This window comes from Erythranthe guttata, chromosome 8, assembly GCF_056151865.1.
Source record: "Erythranthe guttata isolate IM_541 chromosome 8, IM_541, whole genome shotgun sequence".
Classification (NCBI taxonomy): Eukaryota; Viridiplantae; Streptophyta; class Magnoliopsida; order Lamiales; family Phrymaceae; genus Erythranthe; species Erythranthe guttata.
The window spans coordinates 18,700,772-18,723,562 of record NC_142540.1 but is presented as its reverse complement, the minus strand read 5'-3'; the positions used below and the strand labels follow the sequence as shown (position 1 = coordinate 18,723,562).

The window sequence follows — 22,791 nt, the reverse complement described above, 5'->3', positions numbered from 1 at the left end:
GGGTCAATCTGTAATTATTGAAAAAAACTCCTACATGACTGAGAAACTTCCAAAAATTGCATTATAGCCACAATGGGGGTCAAACTGTAATTATTGAAAAAACTCTTCCCTGCTGTTAGAACTTTTGTAAATTGCAGCAACACCCACAATCTTTATCTATCTTCACATCCGACCGCCTGCAGCTTAAAATTCTTAATTTTACGAAGCTTCTCACCCTGTTTCATTTATTATTTGTGAATCCACCGATTGAAGCATTATGAAAAGGAAAGCCTGTTCTGAATTGGGTATTAAGTTCGATATCGACCTTCCGGAGGACCAAAGTCCACGAATTGATAAAAAAGATGAAAGGGTGCAATACAAACACATGAGAAAAATACAGATGCAAATAAAATGTACAGAGGGAGTGAAAAAAAGGTGAAAGGGAGAATCCTTACCGTATATTCTGGTTTCACTTTGCAAAATAGCTAAATATGAATGGGTTGAGAAGTTGAAAGGTCGGATATAAATATGAAGAGAAAACATAAACGTTTTGAAGTGGGAGAGAGAAGTTGAAAGTGTTGTTGGAAGTTTTTGGGAATCCGAAATATCGGAACAAAAAAGATTGAGATGGAAATAAATAAAAAATTACAAAAAAATATGCTGGAGATAAAATAATATAAAAAATGTGATAAAATTCGAAAACAAATAAAAATTAAAAAAAAAATATGCTGGAGATAAAATAATACAAAAAATATGCTGGAAATAAAATAAAAAAAAATTACAAAAAAACAAAAAAAAAAGAGAGATTTTAATATTTAGAAGATTTAATTAGTTGTGCATTAGAGATTTTAGGGCTGAAAATTAGGAGCGAAAGTTACAAAAAACTAAAAAGAGATTTTAATAATTAGAAGATTTAATTAATTACAAATATGCTATTAGGGTTTTTCTAGGGTTGCCCAGCGTTTCTTTCTTTTATATATAAGAATAATACAAAAAATATGTTGGAAATAAAATAAAAAAATTACAAAAAAACAAAAAAAAAGAGAGATTTTAATATTTAGAAGATTTAATTAATTGTGCATTAGAGATTTTAGGGCTGAAAATTAGGAGCGAAAGTTACAAAAAACGAAAAAGAGATTTTAATAATCAGAAGATTTAATTAATAACAAATATGCCATTAGGGTTTTTCTAGGGTTGCCCAGCGTTTCTTTCTTTTATACTGGAGATAAAATAATACAAAAATTATGTTGGAAATAAAATAAAAAAAATTACAAAAAAACAAAAAAAAAAGAGAGATTTTAATATTTAGAAGATTTAATTAGTTGTGCCTTAGAGATTTTAGGGCTGAAAATTAGGAGCGAAAGTTACAAAAAACTAAAAAGAGATTTTAATAATTAGAAGATTTAATTAATTACAAATATGCTATTAGGGTTTTTCTAGGGTTGCCCAACGTTTCTTTCTTTTATATATAAGAATAATACAAAAAATATGTTGGAAATAAAATAAAAAAATTACAAAAAAACAAAAAAAAAAGAGATTTTAATATTAAGAAGATTTAATTAATTGTGCATTAGAGATTTTAGGGCTGAAAATTAGGAGCGAAAGTTAAAAAAAACGAAAAAGAGATTTTAATAATTAGAAGATTTAATTATTTACAAATATGCCATTAGGGTTTTTCTAGGGTTGTCCAGCGTTTCTTTCTTTTATATATAAGATAAGAATAATACAAAAAATATGTTGGAAATAAAATAAAAAAATTACAAAAAAACAAAAAAAAAAAAGAGATTTTAATATTTAGAAGATTTAATTAATTGTGCATTAGAGATTTTAGGGAGATTTAATTAATTACAAATATGCTATTAGGGTTTTTCTAGGGTTGCCCAGCGTTTCTTTCTTTTATATATAAGAATAATACAAAAAATATGTTGGAAATAAAATAAAAAAATTACAAAAAAACAAAAAAAAAAAAAAGAGATTTTAATATTTAGAAGATTTAATTAATTGTGCATTAGAGATTTTAGGGCTGAAAATTAGGAGCGAAAGTTAAAAAAAACGAAAAAGAGATTTTAATAATTAGAAGATTTAATTATTTACAAATATGCCATTAGGGTTTTTCTAGGAATGCCCAGCGTTTCTTTCTTTTATATATAAGATAAGATTTTTAGAACACAGAAAATCAAAAGCCCAATGGGCTTGTGTTCAGGTGCCCTACTTTCCTAGGTTTTGACGTCACTCAACCTCTATATATATTAAGGACCGATAAAATCTCTTCTGTCTGTACCCTAAAACGCCGTTTTCTGTGTCTGAAATTCCGACACAAAAATAATGGTTTACAGAGCTTTGTCTGAAGATCTCCACCTCCTGCGGCCGCCGCCTGAACCTCCCCCGCCGAGGTCTGCTCTTCACTTCCGATCATATATATATATATATATATATATATATATGGTTTCTTTTTTCCGTCTTTCTTTTTTCTTGATTGAATTTATTTCTGTCAATTAGTTGATATATGGATTTCAAATTTTTTTGTTTTTGTTCTTCATGTTTGATTTGTGGTGATGAATTGGATCTTAAATGTTCTGAAAGTCTTAATTAGTTACGATGATGTTTTTCAAATTTTGTGGTGATTTGAAATTCTTAAACCGATTAATGATATATATCATACATGGATTTAATTAAGATGTATTAGATCTTAATAACAATATTTATTATTGGATCTGGTATTAAAATGTTTTCCATCTTCATTTCTTGATTAGTTTGTTGCATGCAAAAGTTCATTGGATTGAATTTATTTATTCTATATAATTTATATATCTGAATTTAATTAAGATGTTCGATTTGCGGATTTATGGACGAAGTTTAGTTTACAACCTCTCTTTTCTTTTCTTTTTTGGTTTTTGGCAAATAGATGGAGGAGAAATATATCGAACAATATTCTTGTCAGCGGAAACGGTAAAATCAATTTTCTTTTACCAAATTTCTCACAAAGTTAACTTTTTTAATTGCATCAGTTGTTTCATTATATTTTTTAACAAAAAAGAAATAGTTCATTATGTACAAAGTTTATGAACTGATCACTCTCGTGTTTTTGTTGTTGTTGACCAACCGATGAATTCCAGAACTGCTTCGTTAGAGGAGTCATTCATAGTGTTGGAGGGGTGGAAAAGAATTGAGGTTAGTTGTGGCACATCACATCGTTTTTCTTTGCTATAATTTACCGGTTTAATTTATATTTAATTTTATTTCCATTGCCTTTATGAACTTGACTTCTCAAGGATTTCGCATTGAGTTCATTATTCAAATTTCTTTTTATGCATGCAGCTCAACAGAATTGCAGCAAATGCGAGCACCGAAGCGAAAGCAGCTACAGTATTAAGTTGCATTGCTTAAAATTTGTGAGTCAACATTTGTATTTATTATCTAAATCTTGAATTTGTCGGGCTTCTTTTTTCTCTGCTTATTTTTAGCGTTGTATTGATTGTCTTCACTGCCCACCACTAGTTGTTAGTTAGTCTACCTAACAACTACTCTACAGCGTGCATGATGAATCTGTATATCTAAATCAATTGTTTCACCAAAGATGAATCAGCCTTTCTTCATATTTCTCACACGCTTTTGCAAACAACAGGTTTTTTCCCCGTCAATCCACCTCATAATCAACACTGATCTCCCTCGTTGGTATGTGGCAAAATGGTAAAAAATGACGACGGAATTCTTGAGCCTCCAGCTATGAAAATATATATATGAGATTGGTTAATGGTTCTTAATGCGGATTTAGTTTTGCTTCGTTGCTACTTTTGTTTTCCTATCATCAAAGACTGAATTTGAGGTGCTAGAAACATTCTAATATTATCGAATCTTTCTAACACCTCAAATTGGGTCTTAGGATAAAAAAGCTAATGATAGGAAAACAAAATATAGCAACACAGCTCGTATGAATGTTAATGCTCTTGTCATAAATCGGGTCATTTTTTCCTTTCTTGTCCCTTTTAGAAATATTCGACTTTTCGTTTTGTTGAATCCAAATATGGAGTGTACTTACTATATATGTAGATTTTGCTGTACTACATATGTTTGTAATAATCTTGGACGTCTTATTCTTAAGAATTTATTTTCCTAAGCGATGTAATGATCTTTATTTACTTAAAGCCTTCTGGTCTCTAATTAATTCAGTTAATTTTTCAATAAACTAATTATGGCTAAGCTAATCCTTTCAAATAATTATTAAATGCACATCCAATTTTTCGGGATAATTAGTGAAAATCCCCCAATTCATTTACTTATATTAAGGTGGATATAACCTTCTTTTCATTATTAGTGAAAACCCCCCACTTTATATTAAATAATATTTTTTTAATTAATATTGTTTTAGACATTACTAATATACCTAATTTGCCCTATTATATCTAAAATAATTAAATCTATTTCACGTTCTCTATTTCTCTTATTCTTCTCTCTCTTTTCTCTCTACATATCGCCGTCTCCAACTCTCTTCCATTTGTGTTCTGCCACCGCCTCCAACCCTCTTCCATCTCTGCGCCACCATCGTTACTCTCCTCTCCCAACGGCGTTCCTCCCTCCACCGACGCGAAAAGAAGACGGTCTTCACCCCTGGGATTCTCTCGTCAAGGACGGCGTTAGGGTTTTCGCTAGGGAGAAAGACGAGATTATGCAGCGGCGCTAGGGTTGATATTGCGTCTGAGATTTCAATACAGACCACCGCCACATTGTTTCATTGTTGTTGTTGTTCTTCTTCTTCTCTGATTTTTTTTTTTGGAATCCAATTCTCGAATCTTAATTTTCTTAATTGGAGTTTTTGGTTGAATTCTTATATAGAAGGCTAATTTTGTGTTCAATCAATAGTATAATGTAGGTTTTGTTTTTGTTGAAATTGTGTGGTGTTATTTACAGATTTATAGATATTTTCGTAAAGCAATATAGTTGTTTTCGTACAACAATATAGTTGTTTTCGTACAGCAATATAGTTGTTTTTGTACAACAATATAGTTGTTTCGTACAGCAATATAGTTGTTTTCGTACAACAATATAGTCGTTTTCGTCAGCAATATAGTTGTTTTTATTACTTTTTAGTTGAATGTAATAGTTGATTTAACAAATAGTTGATTTTGGTAAATGAGAGTTGTTGGAGATATATAGTTGTTTTAATCATATTGTTTTAATAACAGTTGTTTTAATAATAGTTGTTTTATTGAAATATAGTTGTTTTAAGTGAAGACAAAAAAATATAGTAAAAAAATATTTTTAAAAACTATAATAAAAAAGTTAAAAAATATTTTTTTTAAATATATTTTTTTTAAAATAAGAAATAAATAAAAAAACGAAAATTAAAATTAAAATACAAAATAATAAAAAAATAAAAGTGTATCAAAGTAGTGTATAATAGGTAGTGAATAGATGAAGGGTAAATTTGAGAATAAAAAAAAGGATGGGTCTCTCACTAATAAAGAAAAAGGAGTTGGATCCATCCTTATTAAAATAAAAGTAGAGGGAGTTCTCACTAATAGTCCCAATCTTTTCACCCTTTAATTCATCTACAGCTTAAACCTGGCTGGATAAACTATAGACAAAGAGCATAATTTCTTAAAACTGCAATTTGGTCCTAAATCTTTTGAATTATGTATGAGCAAGTCGAATTTATTTCTGGGTATTGGTGGTTGGAGAAACTAGATTAAAATCATGATTTATGAAAATTGCAGTTTGGTCCTATATTAACAAGTCAAATTGTATTACATATGGGGATTGGTGGTTGGAGAAACTAGACACAGAGCATGATTTCAAAAAATTGCAATTTGGTCCTAAACCTTTTGAATTATGTATAAGTATGTCAAATTGAACAAAACTCACCGATTTAAGAAACTAAGGTTTCTGCAATTTATGCAATTTCCGCAAAAGGAATCATCGGGATTAATCTAGGGGGGTGGGCCGTTGAACAAAGAAGATATGAGTTGGGCGGTGGGCTGTTAAAAAATGGCGCCGGAGATGGTTTAGGCGGTGGAGCGGTGTCGGGAGGATGATGATTTTTTTCTTTTCTTTAATTAAATTCTGGAAAATTGCAATTTAACCTCTTTTAGTTTCTGCAAAATTTCAGAAACTCTATTTGGCCCCTTAATTTTAATACATACCTGTTAAATGGTTGTGGCTTTTATTTTTGCAGAAACCTCCCTGGGGTACTTTTGTCTTTTCTCGGTCAACGGGAAAAAGGTAAATGGGTCGAGTGTGCTGTCTAAAAATAAATTAAGGGACTATTTGCTAATTTTTTTATGACAGTGGAAATGCACAGTTGCGATTTTTTACACGGGTACTAAATGCAATTATCTAAAACTTTCAATTATTTTTTATATTTGCATAATAAGGATATTTCTATTGGCCCCTAACCTTGTACTTTTACATTTCGCTCACTTTTTTTACAAGCAACACCCATTTCAAAAATTCAACTAGCCCCTCTAGCCTCGACTTCTAAACCTTCTTCTCAATTTCTCTACGAATTCCTTATTCCATTTATGCATATACATTGTGAGGGTACTACCCTTTGATCGGAAGTTTGTCAATTCCGGTAAAAAATACTCCGAAAGTTTGACTTTGGGGCAAAGTACTGCAACAAAGATATATTTTAAAAGGGGATGTCTCTTTTTTTTAGTTTCTAGGGGGGGGGGGGGGGGGGGGGAGGGGGAGTGCGAATTTCTAAAATTTCTAGGTGGCGAAGTACAATTTTCCATAATGTATATCTTTTGTTAAAAAAAAATTAAAAAATTATTAGTAAATCATGAATAGCCAACAATCTCCACATTCAATCTTCCACAATCAACAATCATCTTCCTCTGTTTTTTTTTTTTTTTTTTTTATAGATAAAATCACCTTTCTCTGTAACAAATACTTTTCTGCTCTCTAAAATCTACTAACGATTTTTTGATGGCAAACTAGCTGAAGTTTAAAGAATTAGCATGTATCTTTTGAGAGAATTGTCTCCTCGTGACCTCGAGATAATGGCGGCGCCACCACTACCCGTCGATTTCCTATTTTGAATCCGAGGAACTTTGCAATCGCTTGCTCTTGATTTCAGATTATTTCGTCCATTTTCAACAAATTTCGGTTATTGATCTTATGACACCGAGATGAAGACGTTGTTGTCGATTGAAGTGCCGGTACCGGTGGTGAAGAGAAGTTTGAGCAAATTGATTTTAGTGAAACGAACTCGATGATGGAAAAGGAGCAACGTATTACTGAGGGGTGATGCAGCGGTCGTGGGGCAAATACACAGCGGAGATCCGCTGGAAAATAATGATTTTAAGGGACAAGGTACAACATTTAAAGGGGTAACGTGCAACAGAAAAACACTCAATTCCAGTGAATAATTCATCGATATTTTGATATCGGGGGACATTCACATTTCCAAATTTTGAGGGGATAAAGTGCGAAAATTAGATATTTATAAGGAGTGACGTGCATTTTGCCCTACAAAAATTGTTCAAAGGGTAACGTGCAAAACACACGATAGTTTGGGGGGAAGTGCCATTTTATTTTAACCGGCCTAAGAAATCATTACAAGATTGGAAATTTTAAGATCGTTGTTGGGCTAAATACCTAACACGCAAGTGCACGTATCGCAAACAAGTAGTAAAAGTGGACTCGTGATAGTCGGATGTCGATCCCACAGGGAATACTCAAATTATCTAATCATAAGTACCAAATCTTAACAATTATGATTTTTATCCAGCCTACACAAGGTTGTCAAATTTAATCAATTAAACAATTAAATTAATTAAGAAAGCAAATAAGCACGAGAAATATCAATATAAAAAGGGATCTAGGATTTTATCTTCCCCCTATGCGATAATTCATCACCCAATTAAACCTCTATCATGCAAGTTACGATTCATGATTATTAACCCGAGGCACGAAATTACTCATAACCCGTTGTCGCGTGTATTATGAGTCTATTATTTATAACCGATTCACTATATGTCTAGGATTTTATAAAAAGGGATCTAGGATTTTATCTTCCCCCTATGCGATAATTCATCACCCAATTAAACCTCTATCATGCAAGTTACGATTCATGATTATTAACCCGAGGCACGAAATTACTCATAACCCGTTGTCGCGTGTATTATGAGTCTATTATTTATAACCGATTCACTATATGTCTATGCAAACCAATTATGAATAAAGGATTAACTAACAAGTCTCGTAAACGGCTACCTAAGGTATTATCTATATGTCTGCGATAATACATGCAATTAACACACTCATCCGGTGAAAACTACTCAAGGCTCTTCTATCCTTGTTCTAATTTTTAAAACGATCTGTCAATCAATTCTAACAATAACACATAGCAACATAAATTAGCTAGGTTCATGCGCTAAATAAGATCAAAATAAAAGATATAATCACGGAATTTAAACTTGCATAATATTAGAAAAATAGGTTCGAATCACCACATAGGGTTCAAATAAAATCCTAAATTAAAAACTTAGCTACTCATGTTCTCTACGAAAAGCATAATAAAAATACGAAAATTCATAAAAGTAGAAAAATAAAAGTAAAGGGAGAACTATGATGAAGATTCGTCAAGTCTTTGTCTTCGTTGCTCCGCTTTCTTGCTCCTAGAATGCGTGTAAAAAGATAAGATCACCAATTGTGTGCTTGGCTTGGCCTTATATAGGGTGTACAAATATAGGAAGGCGGTTTCCTTGTGTAATTAAACTTCATTCACTCCGCCTCCTCGTGATCTCGGGCGGTCGCGCCAGATTTAGCTCTAGAACTCGGACGGCCGTCCGGGCTTCAAATCTTCGATTTTTTTAATTTCTTACTTTTGGCCCACTTTTTCTCTGAAATTGCAGTTTTTACCCCATAATTTTTTAATTCTTCAATTTGTACCTAAAATACAAATAATCACCATTTTAAGCACCAATTATCGTTAAAACACACCAAAAGTTCCAATTAGAAGGTATTATTAAGTGTAAAAATATACACTTAACAATCGTAAGCAGTGGAATTTGAAAATTTCTTTATAATCTACATGCCCAAACTATATTTTTATACGATTTGGAATATTAGCGCTAAGTTCGCTTATCTCTCAATTAATATTACTTTCCTGCTAAGCTGACGTGGACTCGATCGAAGTTGTCGCGTCATTGCTTATGAAACTAAGATAATTAAGATATAGTAACAATAAAGAATGTATTAAAGGATAAGAAAACCTTCCGTACATATGTAGATTCTCGCTCCAAGTTTGCCATGCAGATTTTCTTGTAGCCCATGTATATCCATCAGTAAAATTTGAATGAAGCAAACCATTTTATCTATATGATTTGCAAATTTAGTTGATAGATCTCGTATATATAATCGTCTTCTCTCGAAGTAGCATTTCCTTCTTTATGTTACCTCTCCCTCTATAAATTCAAAACTTTAAATTAATTTTACATTTGGATTTTTTTTAAATCAATAATATAATATATTCGCATAATAAGGATAATTCATAAAAATTCTCATACAAATGGAAAATACTATATTTATTTTAATAAACATTTATAGAAAACACTGACACAGAAAATCTAAAGCCCAGTGGGCTTGTGTTCAGGTGCCCTAAAAATAGCTGCACTTTGTTTTTCCTAGGTTTTGACATCACTCAATTACCTTTATAAAAAGGACCGATTAAATCTCTTCTATGTCTGAAATTCCTAGGGTTTTTCTCTGCGCCGTTTTCTGTGTCTGAATTTCCGACAGAAAAATAATGTACGTGTCAGAGTCGGTTTACAGATTTTCGCCTGAAGATCTCCACCACCGCCTAATGCCGCCCCCTGAACCTCCACCGCCGAGGTTTGCTCTTCACTTCCGATCATATATATATGTGATCTTCTTTTTCTTGATTTAATTTATTTATGTTCTTGATAGTTGATATATATGGATTTAAAATGTTTTTTTCGTTCTTCATGTTTGATTGGTGATGATGAATTAAGATCTTAATAACTGATCTATTTTTCATTTTTTTTTCCTTTTTTCTTTAAATATTTTTCACCTGATTTTGGCCCGTTGATACAGATTTGAAATTCTTAAACCGATTAATGATATATATCATACATGGATTTAATTAAGATGTATTAGATCTTAATAACAATATTTATTATTGGATCTTGGTATTAAGATGTTTTCCATCTTCATTTCTTGATTAGTTTGTTGCATGCAAAAGTTCATTGGATTGAATTTATTTATTATATATAATATATATATATGAATTTAATTAAGATGTTCGATTAATTGATTTATGGACAAAGTTTACGACCTCTCTTTTCTTTTCTTTTTTGGTTTTTGGCAAATAGATGGAGGAGAAGCATATCGAACAATATTCTTGTCAGCGGAAACGGTAAAATCAATTTTATTTTACCAAATTTCTCACAAAGTTAACTTTTTTAATTGCATCAGTTGTTTCATTATATTTTTTAACAAAAAAGAAATAGTTCATTATGTACAAAGTTTATGAACTGATCACTCTCGTGTTTTTGTTGTTGTTGACCAACCGATGAATTCCAGAACTGCTTCGTTAGTGGAGTCATTCATAGTGTTGGAGGGGTGGAAAATATTTGAGGTTAGTTGTGGCACATCACATCGTTTTTCTTTGCTATAATTTACCGGTTTAATTTATATTTAATTTTATTTCCATTGCCTTTATGAACTTGACTTCTCAAGGATTTCGCATTGAGTTCATTATTCAAATTTCTTTTTATGCATGCAGCTCAACAGAATTGCAGCAAATGCGAGCACCGAAGCGAAAGCAGCTACAGTATTAAGTTGCATTGCTTAAAATTTGTGAGTCAACATTTGTATTTATTATCTAAATCTTGAATTTGTCGGGCTTCTTTTTTCTCTGCTTATTTTTAGCGTTGTATTGATTGTCTTCACTGCCCACCACTAGTTGTTAGTTAGTCTACCTAACAACTACTCTACAGCGTGCATGATGAATCTGTATATCTAAATCAATTGTTTCACCAAAGATGAATTAGCCTTTCTTCATATTTCTCACACGCTTTTGCAAACAACAGGTTTCTTCCCCGTCAATCCACCTCATAATCAACACTGATCTCCCTCGTTGGTATGTGGCAAAATGGTAAAAAATGACGACGGAATTCTTGAGCCTCCAGCTATGAAAATATATATATGAGATTGGTTAATGGTTCTTAATGCGGATTTAGTTTTGCTTCGTTGCTACTTTTGTTTTCCTATCATCAAAGACTGAATTTGAGGTGCTAGAAACATTCTAATATTATCGAATCTTTCTAACACCTCAAATTGGGTCTTAGGATAAAAAAGCTAATGATAGGAAAACAAAATATAGCAACACGACGGACTAGCTCGTATGAATGTTAATGCTCTTGTTATAAATCGGGTCATTTTTTCCTTTCTTGTCCCTTTTAGAAATATTCGACTTTTCGTTTTGTTGAATCCAAATATGGAGTGTACTTACTATATATGTAGATTTTGTTGTACTGTATATGTTTGTAATAATCTTGGACGTCTTATTCTTAAGAATTTATTTTCCTAAGCGATGTAATGATCTTTATTTACTTAAAGCCTTGTGGTCTCTAATTAATTCAGTTAATTTTTCAAGAAACTAATTATGGCTAAGCTAATCCTTTCAAATAATTATTAAATGCACATCCAATCTTTTCACCCTTTAATTCATCTACAGCTTAAACCTGGCTGGATAAACTATAGACAAAGAGCATAATTTCTTAAAATTACAATTTGGTCCTAAATCTTTTGAATTATGTATAAGCAAGTCGAATTTAATTTTTGGGTATTGGTGGTTGGAGAAACTAGATGCAAAAGCATTATTTATTAAAATTACAATTTGGTCCTAAACCTTTTGAATTCTGTATAAACAAGTCATATTGTATTACATCTGGGGATTGGTGGTTGGAGAAACTAGATACAGAGCATGATTTCAAAAAATTGCAATTTGGTCCTAAACCTTTTGAATTATGTATAAGTATGTCAAATTGAACAAAACTCACCGATTTAAGAAACTAAGGTTTCTGCAATTTCCGCAAAAGGAATCATTGGGATTAATCTAGGGGGGTGGGCCGTTGAACAAAGAAGATATGAGTTGGGCGGTGGGCTGTTAAAAAATGGCGCCGGAGATGGTTTAGGCGGTGGAGCGGTGTCGGGAGGATGATGATTTTTTTCTTTTCTTTAATTAAATTCTGGAAAATTGCAATTTAACCTCTTTTAGTTTCTGCAAAATTTCAGAAACTCTATTTGGCCCCTTAATTTTAAATCATACATGTTAAACGTAGGGGTGAGAATAAAAAACCGAGGAACCGAGGAACCGAACCGAAAACCGAAAAAACCGAACCGAATTGCACCGAACCGAAGTATACACCGCATACTCGGTTTTCATTTTTATGTGAACCGAAAAATTCGGTCCGTATTCGGTTTTTCAAGTTGGAAACCGAACCGAGGAACCAAACCGACACAAAACGACGTCGTTTCATTAAGTATATATATACCTGTTTATATTTTTTTTTTTACTTTTAACGGAGAAGGGAGAGAACGCACAATCACAAATTCACAGATACAAAAAATTATACCCGACTCCCAAACTGAACCCTAGCGCCGCTTCTCAAATTCTCCATCGCCGTCCTCGGACTCTCACCAATCGCCGGTGACTCGCCGCCCTTGAAATTCTCCTCCAAGGTTTCACTGTTCAAAAATCACGCAAAGGGTAAGTTGTTTTTCTTTTGTTCAATTCGTCTACAAACTTTTTCTTTTATTTTGTTTTTTGCTAAATTTATTTTTGGGTTATTTCGTTTCTTACTCTTGCTGTTGAATTTTTTTGTTAACCATCAAATAGGATGTTTTTGAAAATTTAAAATTTGTTGAGATTTTAAATAATGGGACAGATTTTAAATAATGAAAAATTGTACAGTGAGTTTGTTTCTTGAAATCTTGACTTGTTTTTTTTTTTTTTCCTTTCACAATATCTGCTTTCCCACAGATTCTCTTTTTCCTTCAATAACATGTCATCCTCTTCTTTTTTTTTTTTTTTTTTTTCTTATCCTTTTTTTTTAACTTTTATGCAATAATTGTGTTTAATTTTATTTCTTATGTATATTGTGTAGAACTGTAGATGGGAGTTGGTGACTATGTCGCTCATTTTTACTGTTGGAATAATGTTTTGTGTGGTTTTGCTGTGGAATAAATGTTGCTGCTATTTTTTTTAATGAATGTTGTTGCTGGTCTTTTTTTTTTTTTTGTGAAGTGTTGAATTGATTTATTGTATATTTTTAGCTGATTTAGAATGAACTTAAATTGATTTTTGGGCCTATTTGGGCATAAGTTTGGGCTGATTTTTTTTATTTCTGAATTTTGAGGTGCTTATTGACATTTTTGGGCTGATTTTTGGGCCAAAATTAGCCCAAAACCGAACCGAAAACCGAACATAAATTGAAACCGAACCGATAGTTTAATGAACCGAAAAGGAACCGAAACCGACAAAAAACCGAACCGGAACCGGTCGGAACCGAACCGCAGGGAACCGATCGGTTTGGTTTTTGGTTCTCTACGAACCGAACAATTCGGTTCCGGTTCCGGTTTGTGGCTAAAACCGCACCGAACCGAACCGTTCTCACCCCTAGTTAAACGGTTGTGGCTTTTATTTTTGCAGAAACCTCCCTGGGGTATTTTGTCTTTTCTTGGTCAACGGGGAAAAGGTAAATGGGTCGAGTGTGTTGTCTAAAAATAAATTAAGGAGCTATTTGCTAATTCTTTTATGACAGGGGAATCGCACAATTGCGATTTTTTACACGGGTACTAAATACAATTATCTAAAACTTTCAATTATTTTTTATATTTGCATAATAAGGATATTTCTAGGAAAATTACAGTTTATGTCCCTAAACTTTACCACTAAAACGATTTATGTCCTCAAACATTTCAATCCACGAAATATGTCCTCAAACTTGCCACTTTTGATCACTTTATGTTCTGCCGTTAATTTCGGCAACTAACTTCGACGGAAATAGCACACGTGGCTCACGGGACGTCTATGTATGTCGAGTTGTACAACACCCAGTGCCTACGTGGCCGACGAAACGTGATGTGGAGCGACACGTCATTCTCCTCCCCTATTTATATTCTAAAATCCCCAATTCTCCATATCCCCAATGAATCAGTAAATCCAATCCCTAAAACACCATTTCGAATCCTTCAATTGAGGTGAAATTCGAAAATAGCAGAATCGTCTTCTCAAGTTTTTGAATGCCCGAGTAGTTAAAGCGTCACAATTGCAAAATATTTTTCGATTTGGTAAGTTTCCTCAGCGTAGCTTCTAAGAAGGGAAAAACTCTTCAAATGTGAGAATGTTTGGATTTTTTTATGGGTTTATGAATTCGATTTTAGTATGGGTTAGAGCAAAAATGCAGATTAGATTGAAAATTTGGGAGTGGGTTGAGGTGATTGAAATTGGGAAGTGTGGGAAAATTATGGTTTATGGGAATGAAACGTGATTTGGGATTTGGGAGAATGAGTTAGAGGAAAATAGTGTATTCTTGTGCCACGTCAACATTTAATATTCATTATATTATCCGACGTCACATTAAACGGCCACATAGACGTCACGTGAGCCACGCGTGCTATTTCCGTCGAAGTTAGCTGCCGACGTTAACGGCAGAACATAAAGTGATCAAAAGTGGCAAGTTTGAGGACATATTTCGTGGATTGAAATGTTTGAGGACATAAATCGTTTTAGTGGTAAAGTTTAGGGACATAAACTGTAATTTTCCCGATATTTCTACTGGCCCCTAACCTTGTACTTTTACATTTCGCTCACTTTTTTACTAGCAACACCCATTTCAGAAATTCAATTAGCCCCTCTAGCCTCGACTTCTAAACCTTCTTCTCAATTTCTCTACGAATTCCTTATTCCATTTATGCATATACATTGTGAGGGTACTACCCTTTGATCGGATGAAGTTTGTCAATTCCGGTAAAAAATACTCCGGGAGTTTGACTTTGGAGCAAAGTACTGCAACAAAGATATATTTTAAAAGGGGATGTCTCTTTTTTTTAGTTTCTAGGGGGGGAAAAGTGCGAATTTCTAAAATTTCTAGGTGGCGAAGTACAATTTTCCATAATGTATATCTTTTGTTAAAAAAACATTAAAAAAATATTAGTAAATCATGAATAGCCAACAATCTCCACATTCAATCTTCCACAATCAACAATCATCTTCCTCTGTTTTTTTTTTTTTTTTTTGTATAGATAAAATCACCTTTCTCTGTAACAAATACTTTTCTGCTCTCTAAAATCTACTAACGATTTTTTGATGGCAAACTAGCTGAAGTTTAAAGAATTAGCATGTATCTTTTGAGAGAATTGTCTCCTCGTGACCTCGAGATAATGGCGGCGCCACCACTACCCGTCGATTTCCTATATTGAATCGATTCAATATAGGAACTTTGCAATCGCTTGCCCTTGATTTCAGATTATTTCGTCCATTTTCAACAAATTTCGGTTATTGATCTTATGACACCGAGATGAAGATGTTGTTGTAGATTGAAGTGCCGATACCGGTGGTGAAGAGAAGTTTGAGCGAATCGATTTTAGTGAAACGAACTCGATGATGGAAGAGGAGCAACGTATTACTTAGGGGTGATGCAGCGGTCGTGGGGCAAATAACACAGCGGAGATCCGCTGGAAAATAATGTTTTTAAGGGACAAGGTACAACATTTAAAGGGGCGACGTGCAACAAACAAACACGCAATTTCAGTGAATAATTCATCGATATTTTGATATCGGGGGGACATTGACATTTCCAAATTTTGAGGGGATAATTAAAGTGCGAAAATTAGATATTTATAGGGGATGACGTTCATTTTGCCCTACAAAAATTGTTCAGATGGTAACGTGCAAAATACACGATAGTTTGGGGGAAAAGTGCCATTTTCTTTTAACCGGCCTAAGAAGTCATTACAAGATTGGAAATGCTAAGATCGTAACCAGTGGAATTTGAAAATTTCTCTATAATTTACATGTCCAAACTATATTTATATACGATTTGGAATATTAGCGCTAAATTCGATCATCTCCAATCAATTAATATTAGTTTCTTTCTAAGCCGACGTGGACTCGATCGAAGTTGTCGCGTCTTTGCTTATCAAACTAAGATAATTAAGATATAGTAGCAATAAAGAATGTGCTAAACGACAAGAAAACCTTACGTATAGACGTAGATTCTCGCTCCGAGTTTGCCATGCAGATTTTCTTGTAGCCCCATGTATAAACGTCACTAAAATTTTAACGAAGCAAATCATTTATGTATCTCACGGTGACCGCTCTGTAAATTTAGTTGATAGGTCTCGTATAATCGTCTTCTCTCGAACTATCATTTCCTTCTTTCTGTTACCTCTCCCTCTATAAATTCTAAACTTTAAATTAATTTTACATTTGGATTTAAAAAAAGAAAAATCAATTATAAATTATAAATTATATTTGCATAATAAGGATAATTCATAAAAATTCTCATACAAATGGAAAATACTAAATTTATTTTAATAAACATTTATAGAAAACACTGACACAGAAAATCTAAAGCCCAGTGGGCTTGTCTTCAGGTGCCCTAAATACCTAGCTGCACTTTCTTTTTCCTAGGTTTTGACGTTACTCAACATCTATAAAAAGGACCGATAAAATCTCTTTTGTATCTGAAATTCCTAGGTTTTCCCTGCGCCGTTTTCTGTGTCTGAAATTCCTAGGTTTTTCTCTGCGCCGTTTTTTTCTGTGTCTTCAGGTGACATCTATAAAAGGACCGATAAAATCTCTTCTGTATATATCTGAAATTCCTAGGTTTTTCTCTGCGCCGTTTTCTGTGTCTGAATTTCCGACACAAAAATAATGTATGTTTCAGAGTCGGTTTACAGACTTTCACCTGAAGATCTCCACCACCGCCTAAGGCCGCCCCCTGAACCTCCGCCGCCAAGGTCTGCTCTTCACTTCCGATCGTATATATATATATATATATGGTTTCTCTTTCCCGTCTTCTTTTTCTTGATTGAATTTATTTCTGTTCTTGATAGTTGATATATCTCTTGATAAAATGTTTTTTTTGTTCGTCATGTTTGATTTGTGGTGATGAATTAACATCTATTAAACTGATCTATTTTTTAATATTTTTCACCCGATTTTGGCCCGTTGATAGGGATTTGAAATTCTTAGACCGATTAATGATATATATCATATCTGGATTTAATTAAGATGTATTAGATCTTTATAACAATATTCATATTTGGATCTCGTATTAATATGTTTTCCGTCATCATTTCTCGATTAGTTTGCTTGCATGCAGAAGTTCATTGGATTGAATTTACTTATTCCATATAATTTATATATATGATTTATTTATGGACGAAGTTTACGACCTCTCTTTTCTTTTCTTTTTTGGTTTTTGGCAAATAGATGGAGGAGAAGCATATATATCGAACAATATTCTTGTCAGCGGAAACGGTAAAATCAAATTTTCTTTTACCAAATTTCTCACAAAGTTAAATTTTTTGTATTGCATCAATTGTTTCATTATATTTTTTTAACAAAAAAAAAATAGTTCATTATGTACAAAGTTTATGAACCGATGATCACTCTCGTGTTTTTTGTTGTTGTTGATCAACCGGTGAATTCCAGGACTCTTTCATTAGTGGAGTCATTCATAGTTTTGGAGGGGTGGAAAAGGTTGATAATAATTGGCAAATCGTCATTTGTGCAATTATCTTCCTTCAGGGCCACATTTAGGCCGCTTCTCATGTCTTAAAGATAACTTAAACGTTAAACTTTGACGTGGAAGATTTGAGGTTAGTTGTGGCGCATCACATCGTTTTTCCTTGCTATTATTTACCGGTTTTATTTATATTATAATTTTATTTCCATTCGGTTTATGAACTTGACTTCTCAAGGATTTGACTTTCTTGGGAATACATAAAATTCTTAACTGACATGGATTTTTTTTACTTCTTTTTGTAGACCGTGACAACTTGTTGCTCATTTTGATCTAAGCCGAACCCTAATTGAGACTCGTTTAGTACGAATGCAACCATGAATTCAAGAAATGCTCTGATGATTTTCTCGAAATTTCATTCAGTTACTTTTTAAGAGAGCATCAAAAAGGCGTTTCGTGTGTTTATAGATGTTTTTCGGCATTCTATATAGGCGTTCAATGCTTCAAATCAATTGTTTCACCACCCCCTCGAATCATGGCTGCTATGAAATTATTTATGAAACTGTGTTCATTCTCATGTTCTAGTGTGGTAATAAAGAAGGTAGCTTAATTTTTCACCAACAGAACAAATCAGGGCTTGAGGGAAGAAATTACGATAATATTCTCCAACTTGCTTGGAAATAATTCGGACGCCCCCATAGAAGCTACCAAGCGAGTCCAAAATGCCGAGCCGAATTCCACAAAGATGAATCAGCCTTTCTTCATATTTCTCACACGCTTTTGCAAACAACAGGTTTCTTCCCCGTCAATCCACCTCATAATCGACACTGATCTCCCTCGTTGGTATGTGGCAAAATGGTAAAAATGAAGACGGAATTCTTGAGCCTCCAGCTATGGAAATATATATATGAGATTGGTTAATGGTTCTTAATGCAGATCTACATTCATATAAATATGGTTTAGTTTTATGGGCAAATGGCAAAAAGGCCCATCACATGGGACTTAAATGCATTTTAGTCCACAAAAAAAACAGTCTCTCAATTAAGCCCATCCCCATGTCTTTAGTCTAAAATACCCTCAATAATATAATTCTTAACAATTCCACCCATTATGCTCTAACTTCCTTAATATTACACATTGACCCCGGATTTAAACAAATATATCACATTAACCCCCAAAACATTTTTTTTTCAGAAAATAATTTTTTTTCTGAACTGTTTTTTTTCCGGCCAGATTCCGGCGTTGACCGCCGGAGACCGCCGGTCTCCGGCGTTGACTTTTTTTTTTTTTTTTTTTTTTTTTTTTTTTTTAAATTTTTTTTTCCGGCCAGTCAACCACCGTTGACCGCCGGTCTCCGGCGTTGACTTTTTTTTTTTTTTTTTTTTTTTTTTGAATTGTTTTTTCTTAGAAAAAAAATATTTTAATTAATATTACTGTCTTGACTACTAAATTACTGTCTCAGACAGTAATATTACTGTTTGAGACAGTAATATTATGAATATTATTTTTCCGAACAGTAATATTATTAATATTATTGTCTAAGACAGTTAAATTACTGTTGGAGACAGTAATTTAACATCCAAGACAGTAATATTAATTTAAATAAATTTTTTTAAGGAAAAAAATTAAAAAAAAAAAAAAAAAAAGTCAATTAACAGTTAAGTTACTGTCTCCGACAGTTAAATAACTGCTGGAGACAGTAATTTAGCAACGAATACAGTAATATTAATTAAAAATATTTTTTTAAGAATAAAAAAGTCAATTAACAGTTAAAGTACTGTCTCCGACAGTTAAATAACTGCTGGAGACAGTAATTTAGCAACGAATACAGTAATATTAATTAAAAATATTTTTTTTAAGAATAAAAAAGTCAATTAACAGTTAAATTACTGTCTCCGACAGTTAAATAACTGCTGGAGACAGTAATTTAGCAACGAATACAGTAATATTAATTAAAAATATTTTTTTAAGAATAAAAAAGTCAATTAACAGTTAAATTACTGTCTCCGACAGTTAAATAACTGCTGGAGACAGTAATTTAGCAACGAATACAGTAATATTAATTAAAATATTTTTGAAGAAAAAAAAAAAAAAAAAAAAACAGTCAATTAACAGTTAAATTACTGTCTCCGACAGTTAAATAGCTGCCGGAGACAGTAATTTAGCAGCCAAGACAGTAAAATTAATTAAAATATTTTTTTTAAGAAAAAAAAAAAAAAAAAAAAAAAAGTCAACGCCGGAGACCCGGCGGTCAACGGCCGTTGACCGACCGGAAAAAAATTTCAGGAAAACGAAATTCAAAAAAAAAAAAAAAAAAAAAAAAAGTCAACGCCGGAGACCGGCGGTCTCCGGCTGTCAACGCCGGAATCTGGCCGGAAAAAAAATATTTTAGAAAAAAAATTATTTTCTGAAAAAAAAAAGTTTTTGGGGTTAATGTGATATATTTGTTAAAATCCGGGGTCAATGTGTAATATTAAAGAAGTTAGAGCATAATGGGTGGAATTGATACGAATTAGGGTTAAAATTGGGGTCAAAATTGAAATTTGGGTTAAAATTGGTTAATTGATGAAATTGGGCTAAATTGGGGTGTAAATCATGAAATTGGAGTTAAATTGGGTTTCAAATGAATTGAGGGTAATTTTGGTATATATAAAGGGATTTTCCTTATTTGCAAATAAGTTTGAATGGGGTGGATTTATTTGAAAGACAAAAAAGTTGAATGTCCCTATTTTAATTAAGTGCCCTTGTCATGGGCCTATTTGCCATTACCCCTAGTTTTATTTCGTTGCTACCTTTTGTTTTACTATCATCGAAGACAGAATTTGAGGTGCTAGAAACATTCTAATATTTTTCGAATATTTCTAACACCTCAAATTCGGTCTTAGGATAAAAAAGCTAATGATAGGAAAACAAAATATAACAACGGAACGGACTAGTTCATATGAATGTTAATGCTCTTGTTATAAATCGGGTCGTTTTTCATTTTTTGTTCCTTTTAGATGTATTCGACTTTTCGTTTTGTTGAATCCATATATGAAGTGTACTTATAGGGTTTGTAGATTTTATTCTACTATATACAAGATAGGTTTTTCACGTTCATACATATGTTTGTAATAATCTTGGACGTCTTATTCTAAAGAATTTATTTTCTTAAGTCGATGTAATGATCTTTATTTATTAAAGCTATATTTTCAAGAAAACCCGATTACTGAATCTTAAAATTCAAAATAAATCATGCTGCTATGCATTTGCATAATATTTTAATTATTAGTTGTTCCCTAAGCTTTCCTAATAAGAATTACATAATCTAAACAAATTAAAGCAGGCTCCTTAAAGCATATTAACGGTATCATTCATTTTTCTGGACATAAGTCGATGATGATGCTAATTATTTAGATCACCTGTGGTAGTGTAGAAAACGAACTGGGAGAGCAAAGCAGATCAGTAGCTTGACAACTTGATGATCCTGAGGTACCTGCGAAATGAACAAACGTGAACTACGCCGGGGGTTGATCCGGCGGAAACCCCTCCGACGCTCAAGTCAGACGTGCTGATCATAGAAATAGTCCCGAGAATACCATTAGTAGTATTGCTCAGATAATAGGACGTACCTTAATAAAATGAGTAAAACCTCTATTTATATGTCGTTTATTGGGTTGGGTTTGCTTTGTTGGGCCCAAACCTTACTTGAAGGTGTTTGGGCCTCGGTGATATTAGTCTTCGATATTGGGCTCGTAGCCCAGTAGGTAAAGAAATTGTAGGCCCATTGGGTTGGCCCAATTAGGCATATCAGTCGATTATTTTCGAAATTAGATCAACCAATATTAATTAGGGGTTTTTGTGATGAAGTCCCCAACTAAGCATGTTTATTATTCTAGATTTAGGGTTATATCTCTTTCACCAATAAGCCCATTCCTTTAATATTTATTATAAATAAAGGAAACACTTATGTATATCCCAATATTACCCTCAACCATTTATACCCAATTCTTAATTGTAACCTCAATTTAATCAATTTTGTCCACAAAAATCCAATTTTGACCACAAAAATTCAATTTTGACTTTTTTTAGGAGCATACTTTACTATGCTTCAATCTCATCCTTTAACTTAATTTAATCTCAATTTGACCCCAAATTTCACAAATTAATCAATTTTGACCCAAAACGTATTTTTTCACAAACATTTTTTTTTCCAAAAAAATTTTTTGCCGCCGGATTCCGGCATTGACTTTTCAAAAAAAAAAAATCTTTCGGATTTTTTCGCCGGTTTCCTGCGTTGACTTTTTTTTTTTTTTTTTTTTTTTTTTTTTTTTGCTTTTTTCTTTTCTTTTCTTCCGGATTTTTTCGCCGGTTTTCGGCGGTCTCCGGCGTTGACTTTTTTTAGTGTTTTTTTGAGTTTTTTTTTTTTGGTTTGTTTTTTTTGTACGTCCACTGTTAAACGTTCACCGTAATTGTGCTGTCACTGACAGTAAATTAATGTAATTATACTGTCAATGACAGTAAATTAACGTAATTGTACACCGTTGACAATACATTTATGTAATTGTGCTGCCGTTGACAGTAAATTAATATAATATTATTATTATTTTATTTTTTTTTGTTTTTTTGTTTGATTTGTTGACAAGTCAACGTAATTATATTATTGTCGTTGACAGTAAAATAACTGTAAACACAATAATATTACTGTCAACAACATCAATATTATTATTTTTTTTTTTGGGTTTTTTGTTTTGTTTAAGTTATTCACGAACTAACGTAATAATATTAATGTCTATTATTGTAATATTACTGTAAACACAATAATATTACTGTGGTTGACGGTAATATTACTGTTGTTATAGTAATATTGTTGTCAACCACATCAATATTATTATTTTGTTTGGATTTTTTGTTTGTTTGTGTTATTCATGGAGTAACGTAATAATATTACTGTCTATTATTGTAATATTACTGTGGTTGACGGTAATATTATGTTGTTATAGTAATATTACTGTCACTCACATTAATATTAATTCTTTTGGTTTTTTATTATGTTTACATTTGTTGAACGGTCAACATAGTAATATTACTCTATTACACAATAATAATG

The 22,791-nt window shown here is 32.5% G+C and overlaps 2 long non-coding RNA genes across 4 annotated transcripts in view; both read left to right on the top strand.

Moving 5' to 3' along the window:
* Window positions 1–18,286, top strand: part of LOC105973412 (uncharacterized) — a 39,659-nt gene extending 21,373 nt beyond the window's left edge. The window contains exons 1-4 of one of the 3 annotated variants that reach the window (XR_016033232.1): window positions 9,675–9,816; window positions 17,450–17,497; window positions 17,672–17,838; window positions 18,008–18,286. This is a non-coding gene — a long non-coding RNA (uncharacterized LOC105973412). Of the gene's footprint in view, window positions 1–9,674; window positions 9,817–16,818; window positions 16,975–17,449; window positions 17,498–17,671; window positions 17,839–18,007 lie in introns of those variants that run through there. The other 2 variants (XR_001174230.2, XR_016033231.1) reach the window with 2 other exon arrangements.
* Window positions 2,145–4,107, top strand: LOC148768705 (uncharacterized). Its single transcript, XR_016032886.1, has 3 exons — window positions 2,145–2,372; window positions 2,885–3,150; window positions 3,298–4,107. It is a non-coding gene; the product is annotated as an uncharacterized LOC148768705 (long non-coding RNA).
* Window positions 18,287–22,791: the final 4,505 nt, after the last annotated feature.